The 22364-nt window shown below is 45.8% G+C and overlaps 1 protein-coding gene across 1 annotated transcript in view; it reads right to left on the bottom strand.

Moving 5' to 3' along the window:
* Positions 1-22364, bottom strand: part of ATF6 (activating transcription factor 6) — a 104928-nt gene that overhangs the window by 9365 nt on the left and 73199 nt on the right. The window lies entirely within an intron of this gene.

Raw genomic sequence — 22364 nt, 5'->3', positions numbered from 1 at the left:
GACCCCACTACATGCCCAGAAGATGACCAAGATGTGTTCCCTCTCATCATCTGCTTAAGGTTATAATCTTTTCAGATGGTTGTCACTCGCTGCAAGGGATGTTCTGAAGAGGAGTTTGGAGACAGTTGCGGCTGCGTGTGGGCTAATGAAGTGAAGCCTAACGCAGACAAGGTGCTGAGAAGTGGTTTTCCTAACTAGGAAGATGGTTTCTAGCCTCCACTGAATAGCGCCGGGTTCCCTCACAGCCTGAGCCGGCTTTCAGATCTGGCCTTCTCTGTGGATGGCCGAGTGGCTTCCATAACTCTAAGCACCTCTGACCAGCTTTGGCTGGAACGCCAGCGGCTTGGAAGGACATTACCTCGCCACTGTTATTCATGCTTTCTTTACATTTAGGCTAGATTACTGCAATGAACTATACGTGGGGCTGCCTTTGGTGACTACCCAGAAATTTCAACTGGTCTGCAAAGGTGGCAAAAAATGTTAACAGGGAAACACATCACCCCTGTGTTGCAAGACTTAAATTGGCTTGTGGTGGGTTTCTGAGCACAAGTCAAAGTGTACCTGAATAAAGCTTGTTCTGAAAGACTAAGGGCCCTCATACGAACTTGCCCAGTGCTTGGAACTTCAGAGAACCTTCACTGGGTTAGGTATCAATGCCTTGTGAAGTGGGGCAGGTGGTGACCAACGGCATGGCATTCTCCAAAGTGGCACCATGTCACATGAACACATGAAGCCGCCTTATACTGAATCAGACACTTGGTCCATCAAAGTCAGTATTGTCTACTCAGATCGGCAGCTGCTTTCCAGGGTCTTTCACATCACCTACTTGCCCAGTCTCTTTAACTGGAGATGCCAGGGATTGAACCTGGGACCTTCTGCATGCCAAGCAGATGCTCTACATCTGAGCCATAGCCCCTCCGTTCCCTAAAATGTCAATCTGCTGTTTTCTTTTGGTGAAAGGCAGACTTTATTATATCCTGGCACGTTACTCTTTTTGTGTTAGGTTTTTGGGGGGCGGTGGCGGTAAATGGCTTGCTACTGCAGGACTGTTTTATTTAGTTGTAATTGTCAACTTATTTTAATGCTGCTTGTTTGTACTTTGTTGTAAGCAGCTTTGAACAGAAATTGCTTCAGGAAAGCAGGATTTTAGAACATAAATAAAACCTCACCTCAGCCAACATAATATTCTTTATCTCTCTCTGTGGAAGCTGCCTGAGATCTGTTTTGGCTCCTGTTTCGCATATTTCAGCCAGAGGCTCTAGCCAGCGTGGTGTAGTGGTTAAGAGAAGCAGACTATAATCTGGTGAACTGGGTTTGATTCCCCACTCCTCCGCATGAGCGGCGGACTCCAATCTGGAGAACCGGCTTGGTTTCCTCACTCCTCCACATGAAGCCTGCTGGGTGACCTTGGGCCAGTCACAGTTCTCTCCAAACTTTCTCAGCCCCACCTACCTCATAAGGTGTCTGTTGTGGGGAGGGGAGGGGAAGGGAAGGTGATTGCAAGCCACTTTGAGACTCATTAAAGATAGAGAAAAGCAGGGTATAAAAACCAACTCATCTTCTCTTCTAGCCAAAGGTCCAGAACCAATGAGTTCCTGAGCCTGGCTTCAGCTCAGGATTGAGGGTGGGGTTATAAATCTAAATAAACAAATAAATCTGTGGCTCTGGATGAGCTGACCCAATGGATCCACAGCCAGCCCTGGGTGCTGCGATCTTGTTTTGTTTATTTCAATTGTCTCTAATTTAAATAAACAAAATTACAGGGTTTTTTAAAAAAAAATTCTGGAAGCTGCTTTGAGTCAAAGGGATGCTCAGCCGGTGGTTATGGGGGTAAGGAATTAGCACCCAGCTAGGGTTGCCATCCTCCAGCTGAGGCCTGGAGACCTCCTCGAATTACAATGGATCTCCAGATGACAGAGATTAGTCCCCCTGGAGAAAAAAATGGCTGCTTTGGAGGGTGGACTCTATGGCATGACATCACGCTGAGGTCTTGCCCCTCTAGAAACCCTAGGTTTCCCAGGTTCTACCCCCAAATCTCCAGGAACTTCCCAACCCAGAGCTGGCAACCCCAACCCCAGCACAGCTGTTTCCCTCTCCCCGTTATCCTATCTTGCTTGTACCGCTCACCTTCCCTCTAGCAGCAATAAACACACATTTCTCTCCTTCCATTCCTTAAGCCCTTGTTGCCTCTCCCAAACACCTTCTTTGAAACCCTGAGCCCGCTTAGCAAACCAACGCACAGCCATAGCAAGGTCTTTCCTTCATCTGTTTCATGTAGTTTTCACTGCAATGGTCTGCCTTGAACACTGAGATGTTGGACCAAACGGCGGGTCCATCAAGGATGCCGTTCTGAACGTCATGGCTAAATGCAAGCTCAATCCCTGTATGTGTTTTCAAGGATGCCGGGAAAGAAAGCAGCCACTTTGAAGACAAGGACGTCACAATGAAGCCTTGCTGTGTATTTTTATGACATCACTGGTGTTCAAGGATGGGAAGGACTTGAAATCTATTACAATGGGATGTCTAAAGCGAGGCCTCTTGCACGTTGCAACTGACCCTGCTTACAATGTCTAGGCTTGAGCATTCAAAGCGCAGAGTGCAGGCAGCACTGAACTGGTCTATCAGTAATGAGTGGGAAAGCTGAGACCCACCGAACCAGCTGTTTCCACACGAGTGGAACAGCTGCAATTCATCCCACAGCTCAATTCCTGCAAATGCCATGACTCAGACTAAACTGAACTGTTCGGCCCTCTTCTGTTCAGCCTGTCTGGACAATGTTTCCATCAGAAGAGTTGCTAAGCATTACCAAATATGACTATAAACACCCGCAGGGCTGTGACAACGAAGGAGGTTAAAAATACACTCGACTTCAAGCTGGGGCTGTCACATTCTGACTGATCGCCCCCTCCAGAGCTGTATTTGTTGACCTAACATGCAAAAGTACTGCCTGCCTGGTGAACCTGGGAACTTCAGTTGTAATGCAAGAATCCACTTTGAAGCCATTTCCAACTAACAAGGCGCTGGTAGCCTTCTGGCAAGTCACACTCTGTGGATAAAATGGCTCGCATGCGCCAGGATTTGGACAATGCAACTCAATCTAATATCTTAGATATTAAACAAGGCAGGGAAAAGAAGAGAACCAGGGGCATCCCACATGTGCTAGCAGCTTCTCCTTTCACCACTTCTTTTTTTAAAACATATTTTATTATGTATTTTGTAAAGAAAACAAAACAAATAACATACACATTCACAGAATCTTTTTTCACCTTTTTCAGGGTTCTGGTATTTTGCCTGCATTTAAGCCCATAGATTGTTGCAGGACACCACATTAAGTCAGTAATTCCCACTGTTAAGACTGCTCTCTGGTCACACGCAGCCAAGTGTCTTTACAGCCCTGGGCAGCTCCCAAGGATGACATGTGTTTTCCACCTATTTTACACTGTGACATAAAAGGAAAACTGATGTAATTTATTTACATGCTACGATCAGCATTTTCTAGTTAAAAGGCTATTTTAACCACAAGATGTCCCTTGTGAACTAGAGGCATCAAAATGCCCTCTTCCCATGCTCCTAAAACCATGGTCTATCCACACTTGCTCTGCCACAGCACTGGAAAGATACCAGCTGTAGCGGGATCGGCTGACGAAATACGATTATAGTTCCCCTATAAAGAAGAAGTTAGGGACAAGGGAAAGCTTAAGGGAATGCATGTTTTCAAGCAGAATTCCTGCAAGCGCTTGCTATACTACAGCAAAAACGGGCAACTGCAACCAACCAATTAATACATATTATCATCAATATATCTAATTCTCAACATGGCCAAATTGGTGGATACTTAAATCCAGAGTCTGGAGCCATGGACAGACAGTACCTCTTCATACAAACCTGAGAAAAGCCCCCGGTTGCAGAAAAACCTTCAATCTCAAAAAACAGCACCTCACACATATTAGGGAGTTAACCCCTCCAAATAACAGAAGCAGCACACGTAACATCAAGAAATACATGCCTTCAGTGGGCGTTATGGGGGGTTCAAACCTTGGTTCATGCCTTCAAACCTTGGTTTCTATTAGCAAAAGGCCAGGAAGAGGGTCAGGCCATTTCCAGAGTTATTTCTACCTGCTCCTCTCCCTCCTGCCTTGAGAACTCATTGGGGTTGCTGCTGGGCCCAGGCAAGCGGTATGGCATCAAGGCATAGCCACCGCTGCACCTGGGTGAGTTGAACAGGTTGGTAGCAAGTTTCCTGGTGGTAGCTGCTGGGGCCCAGCAGCTACCACCAGGAAACTTGCTACCAACCTGTTCAACTCACCCAGGTGCAGCAGTGGCTATGCCTTGATGCCACACCGCTTGCCTGGGCCCAGCAGCAGCCTCCTCACAACTTGCATGACTTGGATCAGGCCAGAAGTGGCCACCACACAACTCACCTGAGTGATCTGCTACCACATGCCTTTTGCAGCTTGACCAGGCTTTTCCCTGGGAGAGGCTACTGGGGGAGGGAAGGTGGGAAAGCTGAGAGCCAGTGTGGTGTAGTGGCTTTAGTGCCAGGCTAGGATTTGGGGGATGCAGGTTCAAACCCCCACTCTGCCATGGAAATCTGCTGAGTGACCTTGGGCCAGTCACACTCTGTCAGCCTCATCTACCACAAAGGTTGTTGTGAGGAGAAAATGGAGGAGAGGAGAATGATGCAAGCTGCTTTGGGTGCCCATTGGGAAGAAAGGTGGAGTAATAATGAAGTCAATAAATACTAACGCTGAAGATTGGGGAGATCGCAAATAAAAGAAATGTTGGCCGGTGAGTGGGAAGGAAAGGAAGCAGGGAAAGGGGAGAGGATACAGGGGCTGCCAGGAGGGGAGAAAGAAGAAACAGTGTGGGGAAGAGGATACAGGGAGAAATGAAGTGACCCCTGCAAGTCTTTGTGGACCCCCCACTTATTTGATTTATAAACAGTCCTGTAGTGTATAAACACTACAACTAGGTTAGCAGAATTATATAGATCTCTCAAAGTGGCACAGAGAGCTGGACAAATATTCAGTTTCTCTCTCAAACTTCAACCATAAATTTACTACTAAAATGGAACTGAATCTAAATAAAAACTGCTATCAGCCTCCCACCTCAAAAACAAAAATGACTCTACTCAGAACAGAGGACCAGAATGTTCTTGCTATATAGTCACTTATGCTTAGAAAGGGGCTAATACAGCTAAGTGCCCATCCAAGCAGTGCTTCAGGACTAAACACCTTGAAATTCAGCCCCAGAAGTATACCACGTGCTTTCAAGATCTTCTCTGGGTTTAGAGGGCACTGTCACCAGTTAAGAAGAACATTCTGCAGTGACAACATGCTGGATGGGGCCTTAAAATGACATGTGTAAGGCAGCTGTTAACACCAAGGACAAAAAAGTCTTCATGTTCTGCCAAGGGAAGCCAAAAACGTTCCTCAAAAATAAATTAAAACAAATCAATATGATTTATGCAGATTCAATTCTTTGTTCGTGAAACGTGCTCAATTTGCACATTTTATTCTCAATTTGTGTGTGTGTGCGTGCATGCATGTGTTTTCTCCAGCAAAGGTTTGGCTGTGTATGGGGCTCTATGCAACCTGCCTGCGCAGTGACTATTGCTTGCAACGTTCCTATCCTGGGTGCACATCTCAAGTCACTGGTATCCAAATCCCCAAGCAACATAATCTTCATTTTATGCAACTCAAGCACATTAACTGGTGTGTCACCGACTGCTTAGAGGAGCCCCATGGCGCAGAGTGGTAAACTGCAGTACTGCAGTCCAAGCTCTGCTCACGACCTGAGTTTGATCCTGACGGAAGTTGGTTTCAGGTAGCCGGCTCAAGGTTGACTCAGTCTACCATCCTTCTGAGGTCGGTAAAATGAGTACCCAGCTTGCTGGAGGTAAAGGGGAAATGACTGGGGAAGGCACTGACAAACTACCCTGTAAACAAAGTCTGCCTAGTAAACGATGGGATGTGACATCACCCCATGGGTCAGAAATGACCCGGTGCTTGCACGGGGGACCTTTACCTTTTTTACCACCGACTGCTTGCTTTACATCTCTCCTGTTAACTATCACCAAAAAAAGAGTTGGGAATGGATCACCAAAAACATCTCTTTCCCTGACCTTTTGCTCATGCCAGGATTGGCTCAGGCTCTCCTCTGAGACCACCGCAAAGCTTGACTGAGAGAGAGAATGATGGAGCGAGGCCCTCTGCCCCATGGGATTTGCTTTGGGTTGCTCCAGTCGTACATGGCTCTGCATGTGTTCTCTTTAATGTGCAACCAGTAGTGTCTGTGTAAAGAGGTTCTTGTTTGTGCAGAAGTTCTTACAAGAGGTTCTCATTTGTTTTCTTCCCAGTTTGAATTCTTGACAGTTAAATACAGCACATACACACCCCTTATCCTGTAGCATTAGGTCTTCATTAGCAGACATGGAAAATCCTCATAAACAGCTGAAGCAAGATTTCTTGCACTGTTCTGTGCACACCTACAATCTGGATTTTTGAGAGGTTTTTTCTAGGTGGATCCCACCAGACCTTACTTTTGGTGGAAGGGTGTGTGTGTCTCAGCTTTCTCCTGCTCGCCCTTGTGCTATTCATAGGGGGCCCCTGTCCCCACAGGAGCAGCATTTCAGGGGGCATTTGGGGGGTGCAACAGGAGGGACAAAGTGAGAAAGTCATGTCTGGTTGAAAGAAAGGCTTCTGTCAGTGATGATTTTCAGTGGGATCCAAGCCGCCAGCTAGAAACTTACAGTCAATGAAGTATGAAGGACTACAGCCTTTAAATCTAATGCTAGGTTACTCAGAAGTAAACCCTATCCATTTAAATGGGACCAGCTTCCCCAACAAGTGTGCATAGTATTGCAACCTTAAACATCTCAAGTATCTTCCAACAACATGAAGTAACATTGAGCCTGAATGTTTTTTTGCACAAACAATGAAGGAACTGATTGAAAAACTCAGCATGAATACGGAGGTCCGTAACCTCCACCAGTTAACTGAACCCAAACCTCCTTGCCAGAACAGGTCATACTGATCCCCCTCCCCTTCCCACCGCAAGTTTTGAAGAATCCAAATATATATTCTTATTGGCATACTCCGGGAAGTTCTCAAGCTTTCTGAAGTGCAACTCACTTCTAAACTCACTGTCTTGCTTGGGATCCCATTTCTGTACTTTACTTTTGGGGACTTGCCTGCAAAGCAACTTCATGTTACCTTTCCCCCTCCCCAACATAAAATACAGGAATCACACATCAGTTAACACTGAGGACGTCTATATTCTCTTTTCCAGTGTTCAGCATTGATCGCCTTGTCCCACCTATTCCCTCCAGACCTCGCAAATCACCTGTATGAGAGCCACAACCCACTTTGGGGTCCCAACTCAGTCTGAGAACGGACAGCTTATCCGATCGCAACTCATGCTGAAGATCAGTGTATGGAAGGACCAGTAAGAAATAGGAAAAAATACTCTCTTGACAGTATTTACCATACACCTAGAAGGAAGAACTAGATTCAAGTCCAGTAGCACCTTAGAGGCTGACGAGATTTTGGGAGCATAAGCTTTCAAGAGTCAAAACCCCCTTTGTCAGATAAGGATGGGGGAGATTTGACTCTCAGGGAGCTTTGACCTTCGAAAGCTTATGCTCCCAAAAACTCGTTAGCCTCTAGCTCTTCTTTATAGGTAGTTTTGGAAGAGAAGCTCTGTTGGTCTGCAGTACAAGAGCTAGATTCGGGTCCAGTAGCACCTCAGAGACTAACAAAATTTTGGGGGTAGAGATCAAAATCTATACTGGAAAGTAATTAAGATAAATTAATGGTTACAAATAAGTTAGCATTAATGTTAAAATCAATAAGGCGAGTTCTATTATGTCATTGCAAAGTACCAACATTATGAGAATGAAAGAATAGATAAAAAGTAGTATACTTAATGCCATAAAGCTAGAGCAGGGAAGATAATAGGGAAGATATTAAAAATCTACATGCTCACCCAGAGTTGTTTGTTTTTGATAGTTTAGGTTTTATGTCTGTATTGTGCTGTGTATGTTATGTTGTAATGCATTTTATATTTGTATTTTTATGAATATGAAATTTAATTTAAAAAATTAAAAAGATTTTGGGGGTATAAGCTTTTGAGAGTCAAAGCTCCCTTTGTCAGATAGGGTGGAGGAACTTTGATTCTCAAGTACCCTTGACTCTCCAAATTTAAAAAAAACACACACCCAAATCTTGCTGGTCTCTAAGGTGCTACTGGACTCAAATCTAGTTTCCGTACCGCAGACCAACATAGCTATCTTCCAAAACTACCTAGAAGGAAGAGATCCCTAAACGTTCGGGAAAGTTAGTCTAGACTTCAAAGTTTTTATGAGCATTCAGAGAGCTACTGAATCCTGCTCCCACCAAATGTTTGAAACTGGATCAAGTAAAAGAATTACAAACCAGTCACTTTTATTTGGATAAGCCATGTTCTCTCCAATTTCCCCAACTTCTAAAGACCAATACCAGACTTGCAACAAAGGAAATGGATTCTCCAAGTTTGTGTTGGCCCTACAGACTTGGGATTAGAGATCAGGGCTTCCGGTATGCTTCAGCTTTGGCACCTTTTCATAGGAAGTGCTGATCTTAGGACTCCATACCAAAAAAAATGACTCATTTTGATTATAAACACATTTAGGAGAATCAACCAACACTACAAAAGTGGAAATATCTAAGTCTCCAATACTTATAAGAGGATTATTTCCTTAAAATAGTTTGATGGGTTTGGAAGGGAATTGCTTCAGGCACCTGAAGGACTGGACAAATTACCTGCCCTCCATCCACTACGTAACGCTGCCCAATTTGGCTCCTTCTGACCTGCCAAGCGCACCATCTAAAATTATTTTCCTGTTTGGAAAATAAAGATCACATTGTTTTTCTGTTGCTCACAACCTAAAATGCATAAAGCTGGGGGGAAAGCTGATAAACATTTTGCATTTTTAAACACAGAGACTGATTTTTTTTTAAATTATGCCACTTTTGATTTTTTGGGGGGGGAATGCTTTGCAAATTCACAAGAAAAGCATGAGATACTTTTAGAAGCCAGTTAAAGCCTGAGGAACAGAAAAGGTAGATAGAACTACCAACTGCTGTGAAGTCCCTCAAGGAAGGCAAACTCAGAAGCATTCCCTCTTGCTTGTCAAACCAGTCAATCACAGCTGTGACTTCCCTCACTGGACAGAACAAAAGAAAGGCAGAACAAGCCTGTTTCCACTGCATAGAACTAAGCAGAAAACTGCATATTTTTCTTTCTAGCTCTGGATCTAAAAAGTACATACTTGCTAGGAAACCAGGTCAGCTAAGGGGACAAACAAGCACCAGGAGGCATGCCCAGATTCCTGCTAAAACTGAGTAATATGGCAACCCTACAGACATTCAACTGATTGTTAATTAACCTTTATCCCTTTGGGGACAGGATGTATTTTAAGTAACGGTATTCACAAAGCATGTCTCACACAGGCCAAAAAAGAAACGGCTTCTATGACAAATTGAGAACCAAAGCCAGCTCCTCTAGAACATTAAAGGTAAAGGTCCCCTGTGCAAGCACCGGGTCATTCCTGACCCATGGGGTGATGTCACATCCTGACATTTCCTAGGCAGACTTTGTTTGCGGGGTGGTTTGCCAGAACATTAACAAGCCAAAAAAGTCACCACCCCAAGAATTTTTCAATTCTTCTTAAAATGGGTCCCTCTTGCTTTAATACATAAAGTGGCAAGGCAGAATGAGAACTCCCCAGGAAATTTGCTTTTATTGTTTCATTTGCCCGTTGTTTACTGTCCAAGTGGCACAGATTCTGTTTACCTTCATACACAAAAGATGTGGGCCACTTCTACCGCCCTCTTTCCTATGGGAGCCAAAAGCTATAATGTGTTTGCAATGAGCAACTATACTGGAATGTATGCACATTAAAAACTGACACCAGACTGACCTTAGAACACAAGCCCCACCCTGCCAAACCCACCCCCGCCCAATTTTTCTTATTCAAATATGTCCTTCTCAGATCTTCCTCAGACAATGCAAAAGCGAAGCAGTACTAATCTCGTCCACTTCCTCCCAGCTCAAGTCACTTGAACACACAAAGCTGCTCAACACTAAGGGAGACCTTCGGTCTATCAAGGACAACATTGTCCACCTTGACTGGCAGTGGTTCTCCAGGGTCTCAGGCAGAGATCTTTCACATCACCTACTGCCTGATCCTTTTAATTGGAGGTGCTGGGGACTGAACTGTATGGGGAGGGGCTACGGAGGGGAGGGGCTGTGGCTCAGTAGAAGAACCTCTGCTTTGCATGAAGAAGGTCCCAGGTTCAATCCCCGGCACCTCCAGTTAAAAGGATCTGGCAGTAGGTGATGTGAAAGACCTCTGCTGGAGACTATGCAGAGCTGCTGCGGGTCTGAGTAGACAATACTGACCTTGTTGGACCCAATGGTTTGATTCAGTATATGGCAGTTTCATGTGTGTTCACATGTAAGCGTGGGACCTTCTGCATGCCAAGCAGATGCTTCATCAAGGAGACACAGCCTCGACCACAGTTCACAGTCCTTACCAACAAAGGATGGTATCAAATCCCCCAACCAGATTAAGTAGCATTCAACCCCCAGCCCCTGGGTATTAGGGGAATAAATACATAAGACTGACAGAAAACCAATCCAGTTTGGCCAGCATGGGAGAGAAGGTGTCTCTTCCCCCCTAAGTGATGTAGCATCCTTATTCCAACACCAATACCTGTTGGGGGGGGACAGCATTGCAGAAGACCCCATCAGTACAATTGCAAACAGGACTGAGAAAGCCATTCTTAGCTTCCCCTCCCTCCCACTGCCCTCTGTACACATGATGTTATTTCCTAGGTTTTTTACATGTATACCTAAAAAAATAGAATATGTGAATCCAAACAAGTGTTGAAAACACATATAGTATGCAGGTGCATCCAGCCAGAACTGATATAGGGCCCCTTTTTTTGTGCACAAACCCACAAATGCTAGCTGGCCTTGGTAGGCAGCCAAAACTTGTGCTCACCATCAACCGCGACACTCCTTCAGTGGAGAGGAGCTGAGGTCTTGATTGCAACAACGTGCTACACAGCAGAGACCTTCGAGGCTCAGCATCACTGCAGGGATAAGGCCTTCCCCCAACTCCACCCACCCTGTCCCTGTCTTGAGGACCCCTTGGAAAGCAGTGAGATTTCTCTATCTTATCTTGTCCAAGTTCAGGAAAAGGTAAGATTGCCAGCCCTCCTCCAGGTTGGAAGAAGGGCAAGGGATGGAGGAGAAACCCGCCATTTTGGTGAGCTGGCAAGTGCATTTTGGGCCCTTGACTTGATCGCCATCCCTGATTTGTTGCTGTGTAAATGTGGGAAGATCTGAGCAAGGCTGTCAAAGATAGGACATTTGGGAGGACTTTGATTCATAGGGTCGCCATGAGTCGGAAGCGACTTGATGGCAACTTAACACACACAAATGTGGGGAACGGCCTTTAACAGCTCACCCTGACTAGACGACTGCAACAACCAAAGGTGGATTCTCAGGGCCAAACTAGATGTGGTTCTGGGAGGCCCGTGTCCAGAGCTTCCAAGCATTTTTCTTTTAAACAGCAAGCCAGCTCAGCTTAGAACTGTGGCATTTGGAGCCCTGACATGTCACTTTCCCCAACTGGAAAATCCTGCAGAAATGGATACTGGCCCCACCGGGACAAAGATACAGGTGATGCAGTGAGTGTGCTTGCTTCAATGAGGAAACGGGTCCAATGGGGCAGTAAATCAGCACCGGAGGGAACACGATTAACCCCCACTCTCCCTGTGCCATGATTCCAATCCAAATAAGGCTTCCGCAAGCTTGCTATCAAAAAAGGATGTCCAGAAGCTCCAGGGATGGCCAGGTATCCACGTTTGCTTGGGTTCTCACTGAGCTGCGAGAGTGGCAGGTGGAGAACTGGGTCAGAGGAAGAAAAGATGTCAAACGCATGGCCTCAGCAGAAGAAAAGTGGCATGGATAACAGAATGTAGTCTGAAACAACCAGGAGGTCCTGCACCAGAGAGAAGCAATGGCGAGCCAAGCGAAGGGTCCATTCCCTGCACTGCCAAGCATCCCCAGGCCTCCTAGTCCTTCTGCATGCGTCTCTCACTCGGCTGTTCTGTTTGCTGAAGCTCTATGACTCAGTAGCTTATTTTGCTAACTTGTCCCACATGCTGACTGTTGGACTCATCTTCAAAAATCCACTCCAACACAAGCATCTGACATTTGTAACTTCCAATGTTTTGCAAGGGAAGCAAGCTCTTCCTTCCTCCTTGGTGTGGGGTGTGGCCCTGCTCGCTTCGAGTCTTCTGGATACATCTCCCTAAAATTAGCTGCCACCCACAGTCAGGAGCTTGTCCATTTGTGTCACCCTCCCGCTGCCCAAAGCACATTTTGAAACTGTACTTCCTTTCAACAGTATTACTGTTAACAGAGCAGAAGGATAGGGGTTTTGTGGACAAAGTAACACCTCTCTGTTTGTTGGGCGGTTTCAAATGGGAACATCATCTTTTTTAGAAGCCCTTCACGCATATTTTTAAAGCCTTCTTTAAAACGCTTTTAAAAAAGGAATCCATGCCTTTTCTCTCAGGTAACATCCTGACGTTTACTAGGCAGATTTTTGTTTATGGGGTGGTTTGCCAGTGCCTCCCCCAGTCGTCTTCCCTTTACCCCCAGCAAGCTGGGTCCTCATTTTACCGACCTCGGAAGGATGGAAGGCTGAGTCAACCTTGAGCCGGCTACCTGAAACCAACTTCCGTCGGGATTGAACTCAGGTCGTGAGCAGAGCTTTCGACTGCAGTACTGCAGCTTTACCACTCTGCGCCACGGGGCTCAAGTACTACATAAATTCAGAATTTACCTCTGGCTCCTTGTGAAGAATGCAAGAATCCAGGAAGCTGTTCTGGTTTAGGAGCCAGTTGATTGACAGCTAAGGAATTATGGGAGTGGCCAATGAAATGGTCACATTCTGAACACAGGGAGAGAGGGGGGGGGGCAAAAACACACGGTCACTTTATCCTCCTTTAATCCCTGTTTTAGCCAGGATCGAACGCACATTAGGCGAAACGCATGCATTCGATCCAGGCTGAATCCTGGCTGAAAAAGGGATTAAAGGAGGATAAAGCAACCATGCGTTTTCGCCCAGAGAGTCAGTTCAGCACCGGAGTTCAGTAGGGACAGAGCTCTAAGCAGCTAGTGAGAGCTGTGGGCTGTCTGAGGAGGATTTGTCCTCAGGAGTTAAAAATCAAAGGAACCCTATTCAAGTTGAATTACTGCTGAATTACAGTTGATATTCAAACTAAAGACAATGCATTTACCTGTGCTGAAGAAAGACCTTGCATTCATGGCTCATGACCAATGCTGATTCCTCCACACCCATCTCTTCCCTGGACATCACAGACTCTTCTGCATCCCACACCTAATCCCATCACGCCTGCTATTCACATTTACATACTAATGCTTGTCTGAATTCACTCTCCTCTACTTAAAGACAGATGGATTCACATTCTAGCTGTAGCTGAAGAAGTGAGCTGTGGCTCACGAAAGCTCACACCCTGCCAGAAAATATTTTTGTTAGTCTTTAAGGTGCTACTGGACTCTTGCTCTTTTTTTGCCTATTCAAGTTGTTTGACCAAGACAGGGGTCAGCAACTGGTTCATAAGGATGCTGACTCTGAGTGTGCAGAGTGCGTCTTTGTATTGAAATTGGGAGATAGCTCTGAGGGAGAGTTCTCAAAACCAGGGAGAGGGAAGAACTCAGGGGTACTGAGGGGTCCCTAAAGGGTTGAGGAGCCCCGTGGCGCAGAGTGGTAAGCTGCAGTGCTGCAGTCCAAGCTCTGCTCACGACCTGAGTTCGATCCCGACGGAAGTCGGTTTCAGGTAGCCGGCTCAAGGTTGACTCAGCCTTCCATCCTTCTGAGGTCGGTCAAATGAGTACCCAGCTTGCTGGGGGTAAAGAGAAGATGACTGGGGAAGGCACGGGCAAACCACCCCGTAAACAAAGTCTGCCTAGGAAACGTTGGGATGTGACGTCACCCCATGGGTCAGGAATGACCCGGTGCTTGCACAGGGGACCTTCACCTTACCTAAAGGGTTGAGGAGAATTATTCTCTAGACTCCAGAGCGAACCGAGTCCAGTTTAGGGATTAAACTGGTGAAGTGATTCGTGTAGCTCCTTTCTCCAGAAAACTGAAACAACCTTGTGTTTTAAGTGAACTCGAGTGAAATCTGAACAAGTAACTGATAAGCTAAAGCAAGCCTCTCAGTGAAAATTATCCAGCATTTTGAAGTGAATTTAATGTTACCATTTGAAAGCAACCAATCCTCTCTTGTACATATATTTAAGTGTGAAATGCCTATTCTTTATTGGTTTATGACCCAAATATTACTGTTCTGGAACCAGGTTTGCATGTTTATATCCTCATCCTATGTTGAGGTTGCTTTGAATTTCTACCTCACCAAGCCTCTGTGTGCCATCAATTTCTGACAGACATAATTTCGCTGAAAGGTCATTCTCCCCCTTGATCCGTGGCCCTCGTCTTTAAACAGCTCGCGCGGCCATTGCTTGAGCAAACCAGGAGATGTCTGCTGAAGTCCACTTTCATGGCTCTGCCAAAGATCAACTCCACCGCTTGCTCTTGAGGACACTGAACAAGCATCAGTCCACGGACACAGTCACAGGAAATGGCGACACCACAGGAGCTTATTTCCATGAAGTAAAGCTTGAAATGGGATCTAACTTCAATTTCGTTGAGCGTGAAGATGGAGTGAATTAGAGAGGGATCAAGCACTAACGTATATTTGAACGGATTTGTGACGCTTTTACATTAGTGCTTTCTGGATAAGCGAGGCATAATTCCCCCCCCCCTGAATTAAAATTGGAGGCATCTTTTACTCTTACACTTGGAAAGGATCAGAGCGCCGGAGTAACCACCCCTGCGTTTTCTGAGCAAGTCATTGTTCCAAGCAAACATTGGAAGCCAGTGCAGTTCAAGTCCGCGAGACAACAATTTGAATCCCCACTCTGCCACGGAAGCTCACTGGGTGACCTTAGGCCAATTACACACCCGCAATGTATTGTGAGGATAAAATGAAGGAAAGGTGAATGATCTCAGCATTTTGGGTCCCCACTGGGGAGAAATGTAGGGTATAAATAAAGCAAATAAATACTAAATCAAGAAGCCCAGAGCAGCAACTCAGGCACTGATATCACTCTCAAGACTGGGCAGTTTTGCTTAATCTCAGCACTGAGCCGATTTGAATGAGCCAACCACACCCCGTGCAGAGAGGTGGTGCAATTGTTAACTCCCCAGCAGAGGCTGACTAGAAAACAGCAAGGTCAGAAAAACACATCATGCAGGGAGACATGCGGCAGCATCCTCTGGGTACTTCAGGTTAAAAGGCGGGCTAGCTACTTTATGCGCACATGGCACACCATTTGGGAATTACTGCACTAGACAGAGCTACACTAAACCCAGTAATAAATCAAGAGGAAAGTTCAGGGTGGCTCATGTCTTTGAAGAAGAAACATCATCATCATCCTGTGCTACAGAAGCCTCAAAATCTACAGTCAACCCTCTCTTCATAAAGTTACCATTTGAGTTATTTGATGGTATAATCGCTTTTTACAGAAGTGAGTTTCCGGAGCCCAAATCCAGAAGGGGGGGGGGGAGATGAATGATTTTGAACAAAAGCACTGAGAGAAACATGACATCTGCAACTGAGCAAACAGCTGTAGAGGAAAACTGGGATGCATTTTTCTTGTTTTCCAACATCTGGATTGTTTTTCAAGCTCTTAAAAATGAATCAATATGGATTCTCTGCCTTCTTACTATTACAGAAATGAACTAGTACACATATGGGCTTGGTTCCTTCCATAGATTATCATCATTATCAACATCCAGCCCTTATTGGTCAGAAATGCTTTCCAGTCTTGCCCCAACAACTACTCTATAAGGTTGGCCTCCATTAATCCCACTGCACAGGTATGGAGACAGAGGCTATGTGTCCCAAGCCAACAGATGCATCTGTGGCTCGATCAGAGTCCAGAATGGAATTAAAACATACCAAGCCAAACTCCGTACATGATAACGTTCTCTAACACAACACTCACATTTAAAAAGAACATAATGAAAGATCATCACATGCCCTCTGGGCAGGGATAAGACCACTTCCAAAGAGCGCCTGACATACTTCAGGATTTTTGCTGAATTTCAACTATAGGATGATAAACCCATTGACTTACAATAGTCCAGCAATGAACTAAAGTCTCTTGGGCTAAGTTAAACATTCCTTCCGTAAGAAGAGCTCTTCTTCCCACCCAGAACACAACAGATCAAGAAAGCACCTCTTACTGAACTACTGGGAAACATACAGCAAGTAAGCACCTTGTCAGAATCATACAACTTTCATATGGATTAGAAGTGGTGATGGTACATGTTGAAACACTGAAACAGGGTGTCGGGAAGGGAAGTGTACAGAGGCTAGCCGCTAGGGGGACTCACGCAAAGTGGGAAGTGCATACTTTAGTATAAATGAACTCACTTTCACAGCGACCACTGCTCTTTTAAAACTGGACATGGTGAGAATAATTATCACAAGACAACAAGGTGTTTCAGGTAAAAATCAAATAGGGCTTGGTGCGATGTTTGAAGTGACAGTTTGTGATTGGTTGGGAAGCCAGAAACCTTCGTCTGAATCAGGTTTGCAAACTCTGGTTTGTGCCTGCTACTGTCTGGCATAAGGTTTCAGCTGCAAATATCAGTTATGGCCATCATGCCGCTCCCTGAGGCTTCTCTGCCAAAGAAACCGGAGTGCTGAGCAGATGGGAAACGAAAGCAGACATTCAACCAGCAGACACGGATAGCACATGGATATCTGAATTAACGCTCAGTCTTGCATGCAAAGGGAGGGACTTCTGTGAGTGAGTGATGAAACATTACAGACTTGATCAAGTTTGACCATCGAATGAAACCCAAAAGGACAACTGCCACAGAAACTTCTCAAAGCTGCCGTTCAAAGCTACGATAGTTAAACTGTCTAAGAACTGGTTATTTTGCTGGGCAGATGCACTCCCTTTCTCCTCCATACATGCAACCATTTGTGAGCAGAAAACACGAATAACACTGCGAGAACAGCAATAAGGTGAAGCCAGCTACATAGATAAGTGGCTGATTGTGCTTTCATGCCAAAGCAGTCTATACTCTGAACAATGAAATCTAAAAGCTGAGCTTAACATACATGCTTTGAATCAGTTCAGTTTCACCAACTGTTGTCCAGTTTGTACAGACATGCCCAATTAAAATGTATTTCCAGATTTTGTTTCTTACAAGCATTGGTGTTATGGCAGGACGAAAAGCATGGACAATCCAAGCCAGAAAGGTGGTATGTGGCCAGAGGACATGAGGAAGCCACAACCAGATAGGGTACAGATGGTTTATCACTTTGAACAAAAGGCTCTCTCTACATATTCTGCATTCTGCCTCAACCCTGAAAGTTGAATCTGTGCTTTTCCTTATTTAAAACCAACAGCTGAGATCCTCAGAAGGCAGGTGCTGTTCCTGCATTCCATTCCATTCCCACATTAAGTCGATCCCACTCTCCCGCTCAAGAGTGTGTTCCTATCAGCCAAGAGAATACTGTTACCGACCTGCATTAATTTACATGAATGCTTGGGCATTTCCTAGCCCCTGTGACCATGGATGTCATTAGTAGCCCATAACCACACAGAGAGAACACATGAAATCTGTACAGCCATCACACAGAGAGGGATGAAGCACTAAATATTAATGTCCAGATTTGCCCTAAGGCTGAGTCAGGCAAGAGATTCCTCTTAGAAGCTCCGGGTGCCTGGTTTGCTTGCCTTCGTACAAGAACTGTGTTGTAAATCACACGGTCTGTCCTATTAACAATGGGCTATTCAGAACACACATCTCTGCAGCACAGTTGCCAGCTCTATTCAGAACCATATGTCTAGTTAAGTGGTGCAAAAAAGGCCTGCCACCTGCGGAAAGAGGGGCTTCTTCAGCTGTGAGGCATTTTCCACCAACTGCTTCACATAATACCGCCATTCAACAGCCAAGCCGGACGTCCGATGAGTGTTTGCAAGGCAACCTGCCGGGATTTTATGAGGTGAAAGATGGGGATGCATTTAATGCCACGCAGAACTGAGCGCTGTCAGTGTAATGATCACAAAAGAACTTTAAAGTCTGATGCATAATACTTTAAAGGTAAAGGTCCCCTGTGCAAGCACCGGGTCATTCCTGACCCATGTGGTGACGTCACATCCCGACATTTACTAGGCAGACTTTGTTTACGGGGTGGTTTGCCAGTGCCTTTCCCAGTCGTCCTCCCTTTACCCCCAGCAAGCTGGGTACTCATTTTACCGACCTCGGAAGGATGGAAGGCTGAGTCAACCTTGAGCCGGCTACCTGAAACCGACTTCCGTCAGGATCGAACTCAGGTCGTGAGCAGAGCTTGGACTGCAGTACTGCAGCTTACCACTCTGCACCACGGGGCTCCTACCAAGCCAAAAAACAAACAAAAAAACCTGGTTTGCCTCAATGATGTTCTGGGCACAAGCAGGTATGCATACTGGCCTCAGGTCCATGCATTCAGGGTGCTCAAGGCAATGGCCTAAACAATCTTCAAATGGCACCAAATGCTCTGGGTCCTGGCCACACTCCTTCCGTGAATGGTTCAATACTTGCCAGTGCAACCCTAGGCAGAGTTACAGCCTACTGCGTCCATTAAGTCAATGGGCTTAGAAGGGTGTAGCTCTGCTGAAAGCCCTGCTGGGGACTGCCCTGCACATCTCCCGGACTAGCTTTTTTGAAAGTTCTGCCAACAATTCCACTGGCTTTTTGGTGTCTTTCAAGAGATGGGCCTGGCTCTGCTTTGGGCTCCCTCCACACCTCTGATTCACCAATCTGGACCTAAGGCTACAGCCTCACATGTTTTACAATATTAAGGACCTGTGTATAGGCATGAATATACTTCAGATCAAGGGTGCCTGGTCCTTGCCATTGGCTCCTTTTATGTTCCTTGAAGTTCAAATGCAATGTGCCTTCCTTACAAAACAGAAGAAATGCTGCACACATTTCCACCAAGAAGACTATCTGCTCTATCCAGGCCTGGGTTGGAAATCTGGGTAAGAGTTTCTGGCCATGTACAGTATGTTTCGGAGCGAGGGCAAGGGCAATTCGGAGGTACTATATTGCAATGGCTCCATCCCATCCTGCAGGGCAGGCTCCAGAAAAATCATTCTAGAAGGCTGCTGCTCCCCCGCCACACATACAGTGTGGGGGATCATTTTGTTCCCAAAGTTATTTAACATTTACGTGAAATTGCTGAGAAGAGCTGTCTGGAGGTTTGGGGTGCAGCGCCATCAACACAGAGATGACATCCAACTTCACCTCTCTTTTTGCAATCAAGCCCTAAGGAGGTAGTGGATTTGTCAAACTGGTGCCTTGAGTCAGTGGTAGGGTGCATGAGAAACGACAAACTGAGCTTAATCCAGACAAGATGAAGGTGAGGTTGAGAGTTGGCTGAATCAGAATTAGGCATGGGGTTGAGTTTCTACTGAAGAGCCAGCATTTGGCCATATTCGGTGCCCAGCGCTGAAGCCTATATGCCAATGGTGGCTTTTCTTGGAGAAGCCTATACTGGACATAGTGACACATGCTGTGGTGACCTCCAAGCTGGAATATTATAAGCACACTCAACAGAAGGCTACCTTCAAAAGTTCTCCGCAGTTTCATCTTCCAGACAGGACTACTATAGGCACACTCTACAGAAGGCTACCTCCAAAAGTTCTCCAAAGCTTCAACTTCCAGATTGGACTACAATAAGCACACTCCACAGAAGGCTACCTTCAAAAATCTTCCGAAGCTTCAACTTCCAGACTGGACTACTTTAAGCACACTCTACAGGAGGCTACCTCCAAAAGTTCTCCAAAGCTTCAACTTCCAGATTGGACTACTATACACACACTCCACAGAAGGCTACCTTCAAAAGTCCTCCGAAACTTCAACTTCCAGACAGGACTACTATAAGCACACTCTACAGAAGGCTACCTCCAAAAGTTCTCAGAAGCTTCAACTGGGCCAGAATGTGGCTGCACACTTATATGGATCCTAGTAGTTTTTCTCTGGATCTTTGTTTGCTTCTGGGCTTCATTAAAAGTATATATAATTTGGGCTAGGGTTACCTAAGGACAGCCTCCTCCAACATGAGCCTACCTGGGACACTTGAAAGCCCCCTAGAATGCCCTGCTCCATTTTCCTTTGCCACCATAAGTTTGGCAAGAGACATGTCTTGCCTCTTCTCTTCTGAAGTTTAGAAAGAACAGTGAATACAATTCTGCAGCAAAGAGCCTTTGGTTTAAGTTAATTAATGATTAATGCTCTCTTGCTGAGCTATCGTGTGGACTCTCCTTTGTAGAATTTTATGGATTTATTATTTGCTGAAATTTTCATCTCTCCATCTGCCAGTTATATTTGGTGTGATCTTACTGTGATTCAGCCCTACCTATATTTTTTTCTGGCATTGTAAGGCCCATCCTAACTATCCAGTGCCTTTTTATCCCACCCCGTTCCCAAGGAAATCAAGACAGCATACATGGTTTTCATTTCTCCATTTCTTCCTTACAACAACTCTTTGAGGTAGGTTAGGCTGAGAGAGCACGGCTGGCCAGAGGTTACCCAATGAGCTTGATGGAAGATCATCTACCAGATCGTAACACTCCACTCCCACCACTACACAACACTTAACCACTACACCACTAGCAGGATAACATTATTCTAAATAAACACTTTAAAGCATTTTAAAATAACTGAGGGAGAACGTAATGCACTACCAGCTCCCCCTCTTCTTGAATTTCTCAAATTGAACAAGGGTATCATTCTGTTCACTTTCTTTGGAAAACTGCCTTAGACTGTGAAGGGGGAATACAAAGCATTTCCAAAGGAAATATACAAATTTCTGTACCGTTATCACAAACAAAATTTTGCTGGCCAAGATAAACCACACACTTGCGGGTGCGATGCTCCAGCTCTCCAAAGCAACAGCTCCTGTCCCACAGACGCTGAAAGCGTATTCCAGAGGTGCAACTCACAATGCCAGTGATGAGATTCCTTATCATTACTTCCTTTTCTATTATGTGATTTATCAGCCCCGCAACAGGTGGGGTAGCTGCAACCTCATTCTCTTAGTTGGTTGAAACTGTTCCTGGTTGGACAACAACATTTTGGCCAGCTTAGCAGACACACTTGAGCATTCATTTATGAAAACGTCATTGTCTGTTATTTTTTAAAAAAATACCCAGGATCATATATATACCTGGCCAGTGGACCCGAGTGAAAACCTCAGGTCCCATTCCAGCTGGTCAAGAAGAATGAGGACCCTGGCCCCGGATTGGCCCATTCAAACGGGGTGGGCAGGGCCGGCACCCAGCCTGCCATGTGGCCGGCCTCCACCATTTCCCTCGCACCCCAGAGTTGAGTGGGGCAACGCCAGCTGCTCCTGGCCCGCAGCCGGCCTGCGGAGCAGCCCTGGCTCCAGAAGTGGGGAGAGGCGCACCAGCGGCAGCCTCGCTGGCACTCGCCCCCCTGCCCACGGAAGGAGGAAAAGCAGCGGGAACTCCTGGCTCCCGGCGCGGACCCCACAAACCCAGCTCCAGGTAAGGCAGGGAGCTGATGCTTTCCCCAAACTGTATTAGCTATTTAAGGGGTGGTTTAACATGCAGCAGAATCTAGTATTAGAGCTTGCTTGTGCCACCAAGTTGAGGGGGGCTGCATGTTTATCTATCTCCCTTTCCAATTGCCAATCCCTCTGAGTGCAAGACAGATAGGGCAGGGAGAAACCCAAGCCAAAATCCTTCCATGGATGCTTTAACTGGGGAAGCGTGCAAATCCTCAAATCTGGAGCTTGGAGTGGTATGGTCCAGCAAAACCTTTACCACTCGAATCTGCTAAATGGGTCTAATCCAGGAATACAAAACTTCCAATGTCTTTGCTACCCAGAAACACATAGTGTTGCCGGCATCCAGGTGGCATCTGGAGAGCTCCCGCTACTACAACTGGTCTCCAGGAGACCAAGATCAGTTCCCCCAGAAAAAATGAGGTCCCTCCCCACCCCAAACTCCACCCTCCCTAGGCTCCACTCCCCCAATTTCCAGGTAGTTCCCAACATAGCAATCCTAGAAACACAGCACCTTTGCTTCATCAGAAAAGGGTGTGGCTTTAAAACTGAACGATTCATATTCACTTCCCTAAGCCATTCAAGGCATTTGACCTCTGGGAAAACAACAGCTTCTCCAATTCCCCG

Source organism: Euleptes europaea, chromosome 2, assembly GCF_029931775.1.
Source record: "Euleptes europaea isolate rEulEur1 chromosome 2, rEulEur1.hap1, whole genome shotgun sequence".
Lineage (NCBI taxonomy): Eukaryota > Metazoa > Chordata > Lepidosauria > Squamata > Sphaerodactylidae > Euleptes > Euleptes europaea.
Note: the sequence above shows the minus strand (reverse complement) of the source record. Positions and strands in the feature narration are given on the sequence as shown.